The sequence below is a fragment of the Amblyomma americanum genome, chromosome 6, assembly GCF_052857255.1.
Source record: "Amblyomma americanum isolate KBUSLIRL-KWMA chromosome 6, ASM5285725v1, whole genome shotgun sequence".
NCBI classification, from domain to species: Eukaryota; Metazoa; Arthropoda; class Arachnida; order Ixodida; family Ixodidae; genus Amblyomma; species Amblyomma americanum.
In genome coordinates, this window is record NC_135502.1 from 70722548 (window position 1) to 70738903 (window position 16356).

Consider the following 16356-nt stretch of genomic DNA (forward strand, 5'->3'; position numbering starts at 1 on the left):
CTTGGAGAGGCCGCTTTTCATTCCAGCAGTACATGCCATCCAAAAGACACTGGTTCGGAGTGAAGATGTTTATGATGTGCGACATGAAAACTGGGTATGTACTGAGGTTTCTAGTTTATACAGGAGCTACAGTTAACCTGGCCAAAAGAAAGGAGCTTGGTTATGTGGGGGTTGTTGTTGCTGACCTGGTGAACTTTCTTGGAAAAGGACACTCTCATTTTGGTGTTCAAAGGCTGTATTCCTTTGCACCAAGGCATGGAATTGGTCTAAATTCTAGCGTGATTTGAAGGTTATCGCACGAGCGTCGACCGAGGAAAGGAACGGCACCATGGCCGAGAATCCTCTGCTGTGGCGAGGGAAGTGTCTGGCCAGGTTCCCTCACTCTCTTTGCTGTTTGTTAAGCAGTCGCCACTCGCTTCTAGGCAAGCAGCTTCTTAAAAGGCCGTTAACAGGCTTCTGAACATGCAGTAATAGTAATGCGCGCGACGTAATCTTCACGATTATCAGGAATTGGACGCTAAGAAGGTGCATCTGGCGTGTGTAACAGCAGTTATACCCTTATGAAAAAACTTTTTGAGATTTCATCTGCGGAAAAAGACAGTATGATGAGGAGAGTTTGTGACGGTATATTTTTTGCAACTCGGAAAGTCGTTCAAACATAAGAGGTAAAACAAAGTGCACACTTGATTGCAAAGAATAGGCTGGGGCCGGCAACGCGCTCGCAGGAAGACTGGGAGCGTTTCTGGCAGCAGCGGGTGAGGCAAGCGCGGACTGCTGGCTCGCTAGTCTGTGCCGAACACAGGTGAGCTAATGTGCTTTTGGAGCGCAGCATGGTACGCTTACACTTTCAGTATTACGTGTCTGCTCTTCGGTGCCCGCGAATTTTGCCCGTCCGTCCAGTTTGTGTGTTAGCGGTCGCATTACTTACGCGCCACGTGGACCCAACACGCAAGTACAAGACACTTAACGCTCCTGCGCTGCGACCACGAGGCATCCCTCACCAGCTCTCTTTCCGGCTCACGAGGTGAGCGCCGAGAAAAACAATGCCTTCAGGGGGGGGACTGCTTTAGAGTCATGCTGACTGGCAATCTGCTGCACATTTATTCTGAAACCTGTCATCACAGACCCAGTGACCCAAGACATGCAACTCCATGCGATCATGAGGCCTGCCCGCACCCGCATCCATCCGTACTCCGAACTCCTAAAACTCCCAAGCCTCGTGATCATGCAAGCGAATAACGACGTAACGCGAGCCGTCGACAGGCCGCTGCGAGACTCAAAGCTTTGAGCGAGAGCATTTTTTCCGAGAGAGACGAACGAGAGATGCCGACGAATCGAGACCTGTCAGCACGGTCCTCCCAGCTCTGCAGATCCTTCGAACTACTACGTATTAATGAACCAGCTCATTTTACCCTTGCATCCTTAAGCTCAAATAAACCAGCTTGCTTTTAATCGAGAAGAATGCGGCCACTTCTTCGCTGACATATGCGTGCATTAACATTTTGTATGCTGTTGCTGGAGATGTGATGGGTGGCCTGTGCATAAAAGTAGGGAAGTGACATTTGTTCTTATACAGTTCTTATAAAACTTATGTATTAATAAACATGCAGTGGTCAATGGAACAGTGGAATGCGCTGGCATCCCAAATATATCAAATCTTTGGCCGGAAGAAACACCCTACATGAATGAAAAATAAAGGTCCTCATGACCATAGAACATCGGCGAGCTTTACTCAACCAGAACATACCACATGCACATGAACATCGACCAGTGTACTACTGCCTAGCACCTGTGTTTACCTGCACATGCGCAGACTGAAAACCTGCCACAGCAAAAGATGTTTCAAAAGGAATGAAGCCGGCATCCCAAATATATCAAATCTTTGGCCCGAAGAAACATCCTACATGAATGAAAAATAAAGGGTCTTTACTCAACCGGAATATACACTCATGACCGTCGGCCAGTTCTACTAAATTAGAATAAACGTACAAATGAACAGCAAGTCACCTTCTAAAGAAGTAAGGCGACTAATTGCAATAATGTCTGACATGAAACAGTACTATAGGTGCATCTGCCTGCAAAGAAAAGAGAATATTAATAGAAGACTGAAAGTTGCATAGAATGCAAGTATGCATAGTAGGCTTAAAGTTGCTCGTACAACTTTCTGAACAGTTGAGCATTATGTTTTCATGTCATCTTTATCATGTTAGACTATAACTTCGAAGAATGTTCTTTCTTATTGAGAAATGCAAGCAGGCCATGAGGACGGCATCCTCAAGCTGGTGTCACTACTGACGGTGATGGAGGCAATCAGGATGCAGAGGTGGAAACTGAAGAATCCTGATAATAATATAACATTACAAATTATTTCACGTAAACGTGCTCAAGATGAAGAACTAAGACGGGGGCAGGAATGGCATGAGAAAGATGTAGACAGTCTCCCCACGTTTAACACCAGAAAGACAATGGGCTGGGAGAAGGTGACCATAAAAATTCAGGCTTGGGTGAGAAGATCTCGAAGAAGGAAGTAAAAGAAATGTTGGAGCTTGGCGTGGTTGAGAGATCAAATCCTTGTTTTTTTTTGTCGGAGATTTTAATTGTGTTTTAGATCACGTATGTGATGCCCGCGGTCCAGGCCATGGGTGACCCTATGCCGGGGCACGATCACTGTGGGATATTTGTTTTCAATTTTGTTTGACCGACGCGTGGGTAAAGAGCTACACGGTGACAGTTTTGGTGGTACCTGGGAGCGGGGCAGGTCGGCTAGTCACCTCGACAAGTTCCTGTTTCTGCACGAAATGAAGTGTTGTGTGGTGTCATGTAGTGTGCTCGCGTTTCCCCTGGGCGCCCCATGCATTAGCGATCGACTTCTGTCAGCAGTACTGGACATGGGCGGGGGCGCCCCACGTTTAGACGTGTGGCGTATGGTCTGCTGACAGATTGGTCAAGCGTGACAGCCATTGAACATGCGTTGGGAGGCCCGGGTGGAGGAGTCGAAAGTTCCAAAACCTAAGACGAGCGTAAATCGGCGTGGCGGGCACTTTTAGTTTAAACACCACCCTCGCCCGTATTCGCGCCGTGCAGCGCTGCGCACCGCTCACTTTCGCCATGCACAATTATCTTGCTTTGTTAAAGGTGCGCTACCACACGTTAAATCTTCGCAGGCAGCGAGTCAGGCGCTAGCGCAGAATAGACCAATGTCGGATCCCACCGTATTACGGCAAGTGCGGGCAGGCAGTCTCGACTAGATGCAGCAGGTCCGCGTGGAGGAGGTTGTTTTGCCAGACGGTTCCAGGAGCAGCGCAGCTGTCATCTCCGACGCTTTTGAGCGTCACTTTTCGCGGCTGTTTGTTTTTGGGGCTGGACGGCGGGACCCAGCCTTCTTTGCGGACGCTTTACGTAGCTTTTGCGGTCAGTTGCCACAAGTGCCGAGTGATGTCGTCACATAGCTTAGCGCCCCTGTCAGTTCAGACGAATTGTTTGCCACCATTAAAGGCATGAACAAAGAAAAGGAAATAAGCATAGTAGCCTGAAAAAATCATACAACTTTCTGAGCAGTTGGGAGGCCCGGGTGGAGGAGTCGAAAGTTCTAAAACCTAAGACAAGCGTAAATCGGCATGGCGGGCGCTTTTAGTTTAAACACCACCCTCGCCCGTATTAGCGCCGTGCAGCGCTGCGCACCGCTCACTTTCGCCATGCACAATTACCTTGCTTTGTTAAAGGTGCGCTACCACACGTTAAATCCTCGCAGGCAGCGAGTCGGGCACTAGTGCAGAATAGACCAATGTCGGATCCCACCATATTACGGCAAGTGCGGGCAGGCAGTCTCGACTAGATGCGGCAGGTCCGCGTGGAGGAGGTTGTTTTGCCAGACGGTTCCAGGAGCAGCGCAGCTGTCATCTCCGACGCTTTTGAGCGTCACTTTTCGTGGCTGTTTGTTTTTGGGGCTGGACGGCGGGACCCAGCCTTTTTTGCGGACGCTTTACGTAGCTTTTGCGGTCAGTTGCCACAAGTGCCGAGCAATGTCGTCACATAGCTTAGCGCCCCTGTCAGTTCAGACGAATTGTTTGCCACCGTTAAAGGCATGAACAAAGAAAAGGAAATAAGCATAGTAGCCTGAAAAATCATACAACTTTTTGAGCAGTTGAGCATTATCATGTTATATCACCTTTATCATGTTAGACTATAAGTTCGAAGAATGTTCTTATTGAGAAATGCAAGCAGGCCATGAGGACGGTATCCTCTAGCTGGTGTCACTACTGATGGCGATGGATGCAATCAGGATGCAGAGGCGGAAAATGGTAAAAGCCGGGTGGTCGACCCTGGTCGATCACCTGGTAATAATAATATTATACTGAATCCCGATAATATTATAATATTATGCCGATAATATTATGGCGGGGGTCATGGACCGCGTATTTATTGCACAGTTTTTGAAGCATTGCAGCTCCAGGATTGCAATATTTTTGAAGAAAAGAAAATGGATTTCCCAGTGTTTGTCCAGGCGGACCCCCGGATCCTGCATCCTGGAGGTCCTGCCTGCCGTCCTCCTGCCCGGCGCCGCGGTCTTGTCGTGGTGACCCGGGCGGAGCCATAAAGCGACCCTGTCCTCAAGTGAGCCTTACCAAGGCGCAATGTTTTTGGTTCACAGTGCCAGAACCTGTTGCAGCTGACCGCCTCATCGACATCGAGGAGGTGGTCGGAGTCGGGGGGGCTGACTTTCCTTAAGCACCTTGGAGGTCCAAGTTTCCTGGCCGCCGTGGCTTCCGTGCCACAGGTAGAGAAGATAACTTAAAGGGAAGCTGAAGCACTTTTTGAAAAAAATGAGTTCTCTACGTCGTTTTGTAGCTTTTAGTCTGCAGAAACAGAATATCTCATTCAAAAAGAGCGGAAATAAACGCAAAAAGCTGTTTTTAGAAGAAAACGCGCCCCATCGCCTCAGGGCGCCGAGCGAACGCCGCTCTTGACCGCGATTGGTCAGGGCCGTCGTGACGTCATCCACGGGGATCTCCGGCTGGCACCGACGGCTTTGCTGCGTAGCGCGTTGCTTCAGTGGGCTTTTAAGGACTATGTTTTAGAAATTATGGATAATTCAAGCAGTGTTGAACAGTTTGGACTTTCACCATGCATGTTCGAGCCATCAGCAGCTTCAGAAAAATTTCACACTGATGTGAACTTCGTGTGGTTGTATCGGATAAAGAAGGGCATTTTGTTACATTGCCGGAAAAACTTTATCAGTAAAAGGCTAGACATGCTGTTAGAAAAAACTCTAAACCTATGCACACCAGTGCCTCGAAGCAGAAACGAGAAGGGTTACGGTTGTTGGGTGAAATGAATTTGGAAAGCCTGCATCAATCTGTATTGAAAGCGGAGGGAAACTTTTTGGAAGTATTTTTTTCAGCAAAAACCCATAAAACCGGTATTCCTTTTCGATGTGTTGTTACTGAACGTGCCACTTGGCAATATGCTGTTTCAAACTTTTTGCAGAGTAGCTTATGTTCACTTTCAATTGAAGACCCCATATCCTCTCCCAGTCAAAATGCACTACAGGATTCTAAGACAGAAAATTTATGTAGTCTGTAGTCTTGTCGTATTTTGGGCATGTCTTGTGTAGTCTGTCTTGTCTTTTGTAGTCGTCTTTAGTAGTCCTGTCTTCTGTAGCCTGTCTTGTCTTTTATAGTCTGTCTTCTGTAGTTTGTCCTCTCTTTGGCAGTCTATCTTGACTTCTGTAGTCTGTCTTGTCTTCTGTAGTGTGTCTTGTGTAGTGCTCGTACACTGTGTAACAGTCGTTACTGTGTCACCTGTCAATTAACACAGAAGTTGTGTTCTGGAGTAGGCAATGCACAGCTTGTTAATGGTCACCTGTCAATTAACACAAGCTTTGTGCATTCCAGAGTAATTCGTGCACAAAACCACTAGAATTGAAATGAAAATGATCAATATTTATTTACTGTTTCGTGCTTTTTTTTTGAGCTTGCTGATGCATGCTGTCCAGCGTTGTCCTGGTCGCAGGTTCCTACATCGCCCATGAGCCAAGAAAAGTGGTTTTTGTCTTGGCTGAAAAAAAGAAAAAATAGAGATCACCGCTGCTACCTGCGCAAAAAGAATGTGAAAGTGTGACGCCTCCTCGACACTGGTTGCCTTTCAAATTTGGCGCCATGGTTGTTTTCTCGTTGACTTGATTGGTTATCAATTAACTCTTATTTTACCCTCATTTCATCCCATCAACGTTTTCGAGTTTTCAAATTTTCCTCCATGGATCGTTCCTGCCCACTCACTGAATACCCGCCCAGTCTAATCACCCGTTCATTGCCTTTCGCTTCTCAATAATTACCTAATTGCCTCTAATTTATCATTCTTTTTCCTATCTCCTGGTTAAGTATAGGAGACTTATCACTGGTCACGTGATTGCTCATTTCGAGTTTTCAAACTTGGCGCCAAGCTTTGGCTTTGTCCATACTTACATTTTTCAAAGTTGGCACTACGCTGTAGCTCCACCACTTTCAGCATTTTCAAATTTCGCGGCACTTTTTCTCTGGCCCAGCCACTTTTTGGACATTTTTGGCTGTAAATAATTATCCGATTATGAAATTCTTTTCGAGCAGCATATTCACATCATCCTCTGCCAATTACACAACCAATCGTATGACGCTATCTCTTCTGAGTTGCTCACAACTGCTGCGGACACGATCTCCGCCAACATAGCCTAGTAAACTTCACTTTATTCAAAATGTTGTAATACTGAACAAGGCTTATGACTGGCCGAGTTGGTACTGACTCACCTTAAAACCAGCCAGAACACACAAGAAGACATGAGCTCAAGAGGCGGGACTAACAAAACTTTAATTGAAGATTTTGGTTATCTTATTTGCGAGTGTTTAAGGTCCCAAAGCGACTCGGGCTACGAGTGACGCCGTGGTGGAGGGCTCCAGAAATTTCGACCACCTGGGGTTCTTTAGCATGCACTGACAACGCACAGTACACGGGCCTCTAAAATTTCGCCTTCATTGAAATCTGACTGGTGCGGCCAGGATCGAACCTGCGTCTTTTGGGACAGCAGCCGAGCGCCATAACCACTGAGCCACCGCGGCGGCATCATTGAAGGAAAGCCGCAAAAGAAGACCCGCGAAGAGATACAAGCGCACAATAACCCAAAGCAGTGAAAGGGCGAAGTGCAATCAAAGGTCACTGGCATACTAATGAATCATCTAAAAAAGCAAATTCCTTACGGTGAAGGTTTACCGATGGCTTAGCCACACGTGTCCTTAGCCTTACCGATGTATTAAGCCTCAACTATCTACCGACAGATTTATCCATTCCATAAACCACTGATGTGTCGTGGAAATTAGGCGTGCAAAGAGACAGGTCATCCTCAGATTTGCATTCACAAGATTGAGCATGCAGTGCCAGATTAGAATTTGCCTTCCCCCTATAGAGTGAAAGTGCTCAGTCAGGTGCAAATTCAGATATCTGCCTTTCTGCCCATATTAGTTGCAGCCATAAGGCAGTGGAACGCAATAAACTCCATTACTTTTGCAAGTGGTGAACCTTTTTTTGTGACACTGTCCATTGTGGACAAGTACCCAGTTTTATCAAGCCTTTTTAATGGCGGCGCAAAGGCCTCCTGTCTTGCACTTCGCTGTTAAGACAACAGCACCATTACGCTTTCCTGCGACTTTCTTGAGACTGTGAAATACTGTGGAGGTAAGGTGTGTCAGCATCATCGGAGTATGTGCTGCTTACCCTCGAGCGAGTGAAAACATACTATGACAGGTTGTTGAGATGGGCAAGTGGGAACCCAGCTGCTTGGAAACCTGCTACAAGAATGCGTCCTCAGCAGTGATGGCATGACTTATGTAAAGCTCATGTCATGCATAGATTGCACACCCATCAAGTGTTTCCATCTTTACTGACCTTAACCAGCGACAAATACACCTCTTCACCATCCTTCCCCAGCAAGGAGTGGTCCGAATTGTAGCTAAAAAGAGCCTTCCCCGATCTTTAGCTGTAGCCCCGACAAACATATTCGTCCACAAAGCGCAGGTCTGCATCAAGAAACTGCTAACGGTTCAGCTTAGACAATTCTGATGTAAAAGACAGGCCTTGACCACGTGCCTTAAAGACTCCTAAAACATCTTGTGCCAACTTATCTGACCTTTCTATGTCCAGAAAAATTAGATAGTCATGAACATAACGAAATGCTACTATTCCAAGGTCTTCCAAACAGGGCTCTAATGCCTTATCGACTTTAGACAAAAAAATGTTGCTGAGCAAAGGTACAACCTGCGTGTAAATACCGCCCTGCCAACTGACAAATGCAGATTTGCAGTAAAAGGACAGCAGCCCCATGAAGCCAGCAACCGAAATCACGCAATCATCTGTAAAAGCATGTTCATTGTTCACCCTGATGCAGTTTGCACATGCCTCAGAGGTCTATCATGTGACAATGAATAGTGCAGGCCCTCCATGTCGATGCTCACTGCAGAGCACCTGCCCAGGTTGCTGTCCACAAGAAACTAGAACTCCACAGAACTCCACTTTTGTGAGTTGGCAAGGCGGTAGTTACATCAGAAATCAGGCATATGCAGAGGGTCCCAGGTTGCACTGTTCCTTCGCGACATTCTTCTGCCCAGTCGATACCGCATCAAAGCCCTGTTTGGAAGACCTCGGCATAGTAGCATTTCGTTATGTTGATAGCTACCTAATTTTTTTGCACAAGGAGGGCTGTTTGTAGCTTCTTGACTTAGACCTGCGCTTTGCGGATGACCACATATGTTGGCGCCACAGCCCAAGATCAGGAAGCCTCTTAGCTACGAGTTGAACCACTCGAGGCTGGCGAAGGACAGGTTGGCAATCGCATGCATCACGACCGCTTTATGGAAGTCATGCCATCACAGTGTTTAAAATGCATTCTCGGAGCAGGTTTCGAAGCCAATGACACCTGGGTTCCCACTTGCCCATCTCGCGCACCTGTCAGAGTGTGTTTTTACACTCTCGAGGGAACGGAACACCATTCACATGATGCTGACGTAGTTTAGCAGCACAAAAAGACGGGCTCTGTACCTCACCTCCACGCCATTTCTCACCGTCCCAAGAAAGTTGCACCAAAGTATGATGTTGCTGTTGTCTTGACCGCTAAAAGTAAGGTAGGAGCCCTTTGCTTCTTCGTTCAAACTAGGCTTGATACAACTACGGGTAATCGTCCGCTATGCACAGTGGCAGATAAAAAATATTCACCACTTGCAAAAGTAAACAGGTTTTTTGCATTCCACTGCCTCGTAGCTGAAACTACTATGGGCAGACAAGCAGATATCTGAATGTGCGTCTGGCTGAGAGCACTTTCACTGTATAGAGCGGAATACGAATTTTCACCTGACACTGCACATTCAATCTCGTGAATGCAATCGGAGGACGACCTTTCTCTTTGCACGCCTGATTTCTGCGGCAGATTAGTGGTTTAGGGAAGTGATAAATCTGTCCTGATATAGTCGAGGCTTACTACATCAGTAAGGCTAAAAACAAGTGCCTGGCTAAACCGTCGGTGAACCTTCACTGTAAGGAATTAGTTTTTTAGATGGTTTACTAGTATGTCAGTGCCTTTCGATTGTTTTTTGCCCTCTCACTGCTTTGGGGTTTTGCGTGCTTGAATCTCTTTGCAGGTCTTCTTTTGCCACTTTCCTTCAATAAAATTTCAGTTGTTAGACCAGCCTCATCTTGTGCTCATCTCTTCTCCTGCTTTGTGTCTTCCGGCTGGTTTTGAGATATAATACTGAATGCCGGAAGACAGCCATTCTAGAGTCAAGTGCACTTATAATGGCCACAGCGATAATAAATGTTCATTTATTACAAAAAATAGTGCTTACTTCATTAATTTATGCATGAAGTATATGACACTGCATCAAAATAAAGGACTAAACCTCTAACCCTCATGGCCAAACTGCAGTTACAGCAAACAAAAGGACACCATAAACCTGCCCCACATGCAAAAGCTTGCACTTCAGGCCAATGCAGAAATAAGATCAGATTACTTCCCAAACTGCATGACACTGCCACGCAAAGTGAAGATTGTGACAGGCAATAAAGGAGAAAGAAAAAAGCGAACTGTGGGAAGCAGCCAATCTCATGCAGACAAGCTACAAGGTCAGGCCAACATAGACGTGGAAGAAATTTGAAAAAAAAAAGCCACTACAAGCACATAATTTTAATGGTTTTCACAGCCCTTTAAATGGCAAATACTTTAATGAAAAACATAACAAAAGCAGCAATTTTTTTTCGGCAATCAATTTTTTTCATGTACTTCATTATTCTTGAAGCATGGGCGGGCATAGAGTAGTCAGATTAGTGCATGCGTTCCTAAGCAATGCCATGCCAAAAACTGTACTTACAGAAAAAGCTTGCCTTAATGAGTGAATACCACTGGCCATCCACTAATTTCCCAGCCTGCTCCAGGTCCCTGGCAAAAATCACACGCAACTTGGTGGCTTGCACAACTTCCATGCAACTCTTGGTCTTTAGCTGGAAAAAAATTGAGGGATCAGTGAGATATCAAATTTTACATGCATTGCTTTGTTTCAATGACCGACTAAGAAAAAACAGTGGTTTCTGTGAGCGCAACTAGTTTTTCACACTAGCTTTCAGCAGTAAACCACGTTTATCCCGACCTATCTCACACTGACTTGCTGCACGGCCCCAGCACTACTCTATGGTTTCAAATGCTTTTAGCTCTGAGCCCTTGGGCTTGCACTCGTTAACGCAGAAAACCTCGGAAAGGGCAACCAGAGCTTCGAGCTTTAAGCCATAGGTATTCAGCTCAGTGGTCTGTGGGAGAACTTTTGGCTGGGTGACACAGTAGCAAATGCTGCTCCAGCTACTTTCACTCCATTGCAAAAAACTCGCACAGCAGAGGCCTGTCCTCCATTTTGCATTGCAGAAACAATCACTGAAATTCAAAGCACGCATACTAAATGCACACCTACCTTCCAACACAGCTTCATAATAATGGGTATAATTATTGGAATGAAATACCAGTCAGTACATGTAGTTTTCAGTTTATCGAAAAATTATAAGCAACCGACAAACAATAAACATTAAAAGAGAAATAAAATAACCAAAATTGTTTAAAAAATCTGTCAGAAGAATTATGTGACATCCACTACACTCCAGCAATTCTTGGGATTTGTGCACCTTCAAACCACACTTTCTTACAGGCACATTTGCACAGAAATTGCATTGAACCTAATCTTTAAGAATCTTTACTGGTGAAACAGTAGGGAGAAACCAGGTTTTACTCAAAACGAAGGGCCCTACACATTGCATCACAAGCCCAGATGGTGCACTTGAGTCGCCTCTTATGCTTATGCAAGAAACAGGAACAGAGATATCTTGACTAAATAAAAAAAAGAGGAAGTGCAATGCATGTGTAATGCAGAGAAGATATAACCAATACCACACTAAAACACTGGGGGGATTCCAAGAGTAGGTGAATGCATGAATGGGTGGCAATCAGATGGCTAAATGAGATTAGGAAATTTGAGGAAAAAGGGTGGTAGCATGTGGCACAGGACACAGTTACCTAAAATGAACTAGAGAACCATTGTTCTGCACTAATTTTAACAGCACATTCACACGACAGACAAAATCACTAACTCCAGGAACGAACTGCGCATCATGCAACTCAATGTCAATCACCATTGGAAATGGCACCAGCACCGCAGACTGCACATGAGGAAAAGTAGACATATTTTTGCTCTCAACTTTGAGCAGCAGTCAGCTGCGCTTTTAAGAGCAAAGCTCTAAAGTACGGCAACATTGGCACTTTGTTTTACTGACATGAGGGTGCTTTTGAGCGTGCAAGTCCCAGGTTTGTTTTGCACCAAATGTGTTAATTGCGAGGTATGTTTAACTAAAGAGGGGCATCTAACATGGGCATCAGCTCTTCATTACTTCCCTTCTATATCCCTCCCTTATATCACGGTTCAAGTGTCCACCAAAATGTGAGACAGTTACTGTTACATTTCCTTGAATTTTCCTTCAACTAATGTTAAATTTTTCAAGTATACAGCTTTAAGAAGGTAGAGGTACAAACTGTGCAGTATAACCATATGCTATGGCAATAAACCAGCAATAAATCTGTACTGATAGCAGCTTGCCCAGTGCATTGCAAGGATGTTATGCCATACAAGGATTGGTGTCATTGTGCAATGTTACATTACCGACTGACAATTTGGTCTCTGTATCAGAAATACTGGTAAACCATCATTGTAGAGCACAATGTTTTTAAAGGGATAAATGAACATATAGGTCCTTTTCTAGGACACATATGCATACCAGGCAACAGGTGTGCAATGTCAAAGCACGTTTATGTTAACAGCAGCTGCGTCAAGAGCTACATCAGCGACTATATTTTGTACAAGTCTACAGTTCCGGTAATTATAAGCTGAGGTACTGCTGTGAAGTGCATGTAGAGTTTCATGCATTTCTAAACCTAGCTGCAAGCCTATATGGAAAATATTTTTCTAAATAGGCAGCAAAGATATGCATCACTGAAAAAGAATAACTACCATGAATGGATCAGGAGGGATGACACAGCCGAAGGCAGGAAGCACGCATGGCCCAATAGATGCTAGCCGCTGGCAACTGCAAATAAATACATCCAGAGCAACAGCTGTCAGTGGCTGTAGCCATGTCATGAATGACGAGAGGAAATCGTCTACTGCTTTAAAAACTAAACTTAGACATAATATAAGTAAATAAAAAACCAATGAGCTAGCCCATGACAAAACAAATGAACAGATTTTATGTAATGCACCCATATACATTCTTTGAGAAGAGTCACAATAACTGTTGTAACCACACTGAAAGATGAGCTGGCTGAAATACCGCACACCAATTTGAATATAGGATGTGCAGGTTTTCATTAATTCCTATCATGCTGCCTTGCACCAATGTCTAGGTATTAAATTGAAAGTTGCAACCAGTCTGCCTTGGTTAAATGAGAAGAGAGAATGGAAAAAAGCATGCCTTCACTAGCAAGAAGCTTGATATCTCACAGCACAGCTTAGCATCATAGAAAAATTGCTAGCGCATTTAACAAATCTGCATACAATTAAAAGCTGCACAAATTTGTCGACTGACAATGCAAGTAAGGGCAAGAGAAACAAAAAAATACCAAAGAACACTCGTGAGTGCTGCGAAGGGAGGTCTGTGGGTAGGATCCCGTGCCTGGGAAGAGTTCCGAGCTCGGAGAATCGCCAGCACCACAGCTGATGGCACGCAACCAAGAATAAATAACAAAGCGAAAATAAGTAAAAAAAAACATCGACAATGGCGAGCGACTTGAATGCGGGCCGCAAAAGCGAGGGATATAGCAAAAAAGGTAGAAATCCTAAATAATTGTGCAGTTGCATCTCCGACAGCTCGCAGTGCTCAGAAGGAGAGGAAGCATCAACGTTTACAGCTCAGGAGACGCAAGATTGATCTAACTTTGACATAACACTGCCTCAAATCCTGTTCCACTGGGGAAGCACAGACAAGTTTACAAATGACAGGGCGATGAATTTGAACTAGCCTTTCGCATGCGACCACTGTCTCAGAATTTAGTATGACGCATATTAAGGCACAAGCACTAATCCGATGAGTACTAACCCTGAGCAAAATAGTGCGGTGTCTGATCGCAGCTGGCCTAGCGCGAGCGCTCCGCCGCGCGGCACTTCTCGCTCACCGTCTTCTACGCAGTGCAAATTCATGTTTTTTCACCGTGTCGAAGCGCTAGCAAGCGAACTCTGTTGTGATATCTGATGCCATTTTCATTCACCACGGCACGCGAGTACTAAATGCACATAAAGACAATGAGAACAACACTTGTCATGCAGGATATAGGCCCTGCTTTTTTGGCGCCGCATTATAGCTGCGGCAACCGCAGGCGGATTGCCTCCACTCACATCCCTATATAGCCGCATACAAATAGCGCGTGTGAATACAGATCATTAGCAAAGAAACGCAGAGCGGGAATCACCGGCTATGCGATTCATCCAGGCTTAGTAAAACGGCGCAGGAGTCTTCGTTCCCTTTACAGATGACAAGACGTCCCAGCGCTGTCTTTCTTCATTGCTTACCCGTTGTAACTCGCCAATGTTGACAGGCCGAAATCCTGGTCGTTGGCTTCCAAAACACACTCCTGCTCACCTTCCTATTGAATGAGTTCTTCACACGCGTCCGCCGTACAAGTACTCAAGCAATGCCTCAAAGAGGCAAATAATACAAAACATGACGCGTCGGTTGCGCTGCAATGACGCCGACGGCTGCGCTTTCGTGTCGGCGAAAAATTGAAACCGACAAAAAAATTTGTTTTTTTAAACCATGAATATTTATATTATCTTCACAACAAAGACACTGCATTTATTTTAAATTATTTTTAGATTTTTTAAGAATACTAAAGCGCTTTCAGTTATTTTTTCTGGCATGTCGTTTGTAGAAGCTGCGATCCTGTGATCCCCTGAAGTGACCCGGATGCTCTAGCAGACGACGGAGCAGACGACGGTGTTGACAGAATGCAATTTCGTTTGATGCCAGATAAAATCACTAATTTGCGACAAAAACAGCGAAGAAAAGCGCCGTATATCAAGCTGGCGAATATCGTGGATAAGTTGAACGCAATTGGCACGATGGAGAGTAGCTGCGATGCATTAATTTGCGCGACACTGGCACGCTCACCGGAGATCATGAAACTTAACAGCTTAATCGGTGACCAGTACAAGCGGATTGCTTTGATATCAACTGCGTTACGAAACTACGTCGATACTTGCGTCTCACTTTAGCTAATATGCAACAGCGGCTAGCACTCGCCGCATCCTGATCGCGTGTAGTTTAACAAGCAAGAGCCCACTAGCGCATCGAAGCAGCCGTGTTTTAGAGTTTGTATCGTTACGATAAATACGAGCTGTTTCGGCACGTACTGGAATTGAAGTTCTCAGCCGGTATGTCACGGACGGTGACGATGTCGTCGCGGACGATCTTAACTAAGACTCGCCGCAACGTAGCCGATAACCCAAGCATATGGGCGTTAAAGGTTGTTCACCAGTACTGCAAACGTGGGCATAAAGTATGGCTCAGTCGCAGCGCCAGTCGCTCGCTTCTCGATTTTGCAGCCTTCCGAGTGAAGGTCGCAAGATGTTGAGCCAATCAGTGAGCCAGCCGGAGTGAGCGAGGCGAGCTTTCGGGGACGCCGCCCGCGGGCGCGCCGGGCAATGAACTACGCGCTACCCCCTGGCTGCCCTAGTCGTCGCTAAGCCTAGCCGGTTTCACATCGATGCAGCAGCTGAGTGCACTTCGAAACTGGCTAGCGCTGAGGTGCTGCTCTCGTCATCGTTTTACTGTGAACCTCGTCTCATAGTAAAACAAAGATATGCTCGGTTTCCGTGACACCTTCAGGAGCAGAGCCAGCTGAGGCCAGGAGAGCCGCGATTGAGCAGCAGCAATTAAAGGCGCCGTGGGGAGACATTTGTTTGTATTCCTGTTATCGCTTCTACCAACGACTCGATATTGGACAACGATACTCCATCCGACGGCTTAGTATGGACTTGAACAAACATTACTGTCGCATTTTTCTGACGCTGGCGGCCGGTATTCAGGCTGGCATGCCGCGCCCGTACGTTATCATGTCGCTCAACTGTATGGCCGAGGTGCACATCAAAACCCCCAGACATCCTCCTTTTCGCTCACAATGTCATAGCACACACTTACACTGGGACCAGAGTAGTTTATAGGACCGAGCGCGGGTGCCCAGGAGCTAGACTGTGTCAAAGCAGGCGAAACTCTTTAAAGCGCGCGGTTGACGTCAGTCCCAAGACTTTATTCTCATTTCGACCGAGAATCAAATCGGTTCAAACTCGCCGGCCGCCGCATTTCACCTTCGGCTGCATACGCTGCTGTCTATATTTAGCGACATTTTCGTGTCACCGTCATGAAATTTTCAGTGAAGGCAATGAACGACGTCGTAAAGTTTTTTTTTTGCTATTTTATGATAAGCACCACGTCACTGCCGCTAAAAAAATTCTCCGCCAACACTGCATCAGCGTTGGACTTAAGAGCGTTAGCTACGAGAGCTTTAAGTGTTTAGATCGGGGTGCTAGATCGGGGTGCTCAGTAAACGTGGAGAAGACAAAATACAAACATCTGAGGGCGCTTCGTTTCGGAAACATTCGTTCTAAGATACAAGCAGCGTCATCTACTTCAAAGATTTTGCACTACTATTGCGATTTACAGCCACCTTCGTTATATCAGGTATGTTTCCTCCTTATATATCAGTTAACGAATTTTATAAACGTGTGCATTTCAACAAGACGAATTGTTTGACCG

At 45.7% G+C, this 16356-nt stretch overlaps 1 protein-coding gene and 1 long non-coding RNA gene across 6 annotated transcripts in view; both read right to left on the reverse strand.

Annotated features, from left to right (window-relative positions):
- Positions 1–16356, reverse strand: part of LOC144093677 (uncharacterized) — a 377080-nt gene that overhangs the window by 66581 nt on the left and 294143 nt on the right. The gene's annotated exons all lie outside the window — the stretch shown is intronic.
- Positions 5922–7668, reverse strand: LOC144093682 (uncharacterized). The gene is made up of 2 exons (XR_013306307.1): positions 6465–7668; positions 5922–6057 (listed from the first exon to the last, which is right to left on the reverse strand). It is a non-coding gene; the product is annotated as an uncharacterized LOC144093682 (long non-coding RNA).